This window comes from Cryptomeria japonica, chromosome 5 (assembly GCF_030272615.1).
Source record: "Cryptomeria japonica chromosome 5, Sugi_1.0, whole genome shotgun sequence".
NCBI lineage: Eukaryota > Viridiplantae > Streptophyta > Pinopsida > Cupressales > Cupressaceae > Cryptomeria > Cryptomeria japonica.
In genome coordinates, this window is record NC_081409.1 from 829,017,536 (window position 1) to 829,020,298 (window position 2,763).

The window sequence follows — 2,763 nt, forward strand, 5'->3', positions numbered from 1 at the left end:
AATCTTTTCTGTATTTCTGTATCCATTGATACTTAACATTGTTTTCCAATCTAAAATGCTCTTTTTCTGTAAATACACTATATCAAACTTAATACATTATTAATGAGTATTTGTTACCTGTAGCATGACACGAAGACCAATGTTTGCATAGACCATATCAATAGCTACATCATTAACTTTGAACTTCATAATTGGCATGCATGCATCTGGGATCTTCTGGATTTGTGAAACATTGAGCACTAGCAGAAAACCAAACTGTCTATAAGTAGTAGATTTGTGCAGTATAGCATTTTCACAATTGCATTGCATATCATTCTACAGAGTGATCTGAGTGTTCCACTAGTCAAATAATTTTAAAAAGTATCATTTATGCATTACAAGATGTTATGGTGGTTAGGTTTGATAGAAGACTACCTGTTAGGACTCAGAGGAAACTGAAGGGGGAGCTAAATCAGTTATCTATTAATTTCAACCCAAGTATAACTTAATCAAACTTGATGCATAATACCGGTAAACAAAACTTAATGCTGACTGATAGTTTAACAGTTAATAACAATACCAGTGAAGCTTAATGCATGAAACAGAAAGAGAAACAACATCCACAACACATAACACAGATATTTGTACATGGAAACCCTGTAAGGGGAAAAACCACAGTGGGAAACCTTACCCACAATTAGATGATACTACTGTAGATAGTATGTGTGTAGAAATGGGGTCTGCACATACAAAACAACCAACTTCCTAGAGCTCACTACTCAAATGGGAGTCGCAATGACTATAGTAGGATGGTTAAATCCTAGAAAATGTACTGCTCAAAATAGCATCTTCTTATGCTAAATTTAGTACCGGTTAAGCTCTGATTATTTCCTTCAAACCTTCCTTCAATCTTCAAATGATGTCTACATGAGTAGCTCTGCTTATATTCATATATACCAAATATCACAACCTTACCATACCATATTACATTCCACTACCTAATCTCACAAATGAGATCTTACGTATATACCAAAACCTAAGACCAAATGTGTAGGTCGGCTCACTAAGAATATTACAATTAAATCAATTACAAATGAATTAATATGTGATGCATCATGTTGGCTCAATGTATTTACAATAATAACCAATCAAAAATTCATCTCCATAACGTGTCGTGCTAATCTGGAATAGATAACGCATGCCAGTCCATAACCTAGACCAATATGTCGGTAACAACAAATATGTCAACTCGATTAGACCAATAACCAAATCACCAAAACAAGTGTCCAAACCATGTCTTCAACATAACCAAGTAATCTCTAGATGATAACTGATCATCCTCAGTGTCGGTGAATAATATAACATGTCGGTGAACCAAATGCCGGTGACTCTGCATAAGTCACTGAGCATGTCGGTGAACATAATGTGTCGGTTCAACATAACCAAAGATCTCCAGAAAGATAAGTGCTTATAAGTGTTGACATCAATGACAAAACCAATGCAATACATCCATAATACCAACAATCTCCCCCTTTGGCATTGATGGCAACACAAGATGGAAAAACATCTTAAGTGCCAAAGTCAGAATGCCAAAAACTAAAAAACCAAGAATCTGCCAAAGAGATCAATTACCAAAAATCAAAATACAAAATATCTCTCCCTCTAGGATACTGATTCCAAAATACAAAGTTTTTCCATAGATATCTCTCCCCCTTTGACATCAAATGCCAAAGCAATACAAAAACCAGATACAACCAGTTCATAGGACTAATTACAAATACCAAATACTCCCCTTGAGAAGTAGCTCTCCTCCATCAAAGCTGGAAAAAAAGTTTCTCTGTTAATTTCTGTCGGTCTAATGCTAATCTCCAACTGTTTAAGTCTCTACTGGTGAGGGTATTACCCCAAGCTGTTCTCTGAGATATTTAAAGGCTTCTTTAGGTAAAGGCTTTGTAAAGATATCTGCAATATGCTCTTTAGTATTCACATAAACCAATTTCACTTCCTTTGCTTCAACATTCTCTTTAAGAAAATTGTATTTGATAGAAACATGTTTAGTTTTAGAGTGAAATACCAGATTCTTTGATATATCAATTGATGTTGAATTATCACAATAAATGATTATAGGCTCTTTGCATTTTACCTTTATGTCCTTCAACATTTGCTTAATCCATAATACCTGAGTACAACTAGTTGCTGTTGCAACATATTCTGATTCTACTGTTCATAATGATGTACAACTCTGTTTCTTGCTCAACCATGAAATCAATCTTCTACTAGGAAAGAATGCTCTAGTGGTGGTTCTCTTTCTATCATCTACATCTCCAGCCCAATTCGCATCTGTATATGCACATAAATCAAAATTTCCATCTTTAGGATACCATAACCCAAGATTTGTTGTGCCTTGTAGATACCGGAAAATCCTTTTCACTGCTGATTCATGATTTTCCTTAGGATTACTTTGAAATCCTGAAACAATACATACTGCATTCATAATATCAGGTCTTGTTTGTGTCAAATACAGTACTCCTCCAATCATTGATTTATATCTTGTCGGATTAACATGGGTTGAATCATCCTTCAGTGATAGTTTATCAGTTGTAGTCATAGGAGTACTTACCGGTTTAGAGTTTTCCATACCAAATTATTTTAGTAGTTCCTTCAAGTAGTTTGTTTGACATATGAATATACCTTTATCAGTCTATGAAATCTGTAATCCTAAAAAGAATTTTATTTCCCCAATCATAGACATTTCAAATTCTTCCTGCATCTTATTAGCAAACT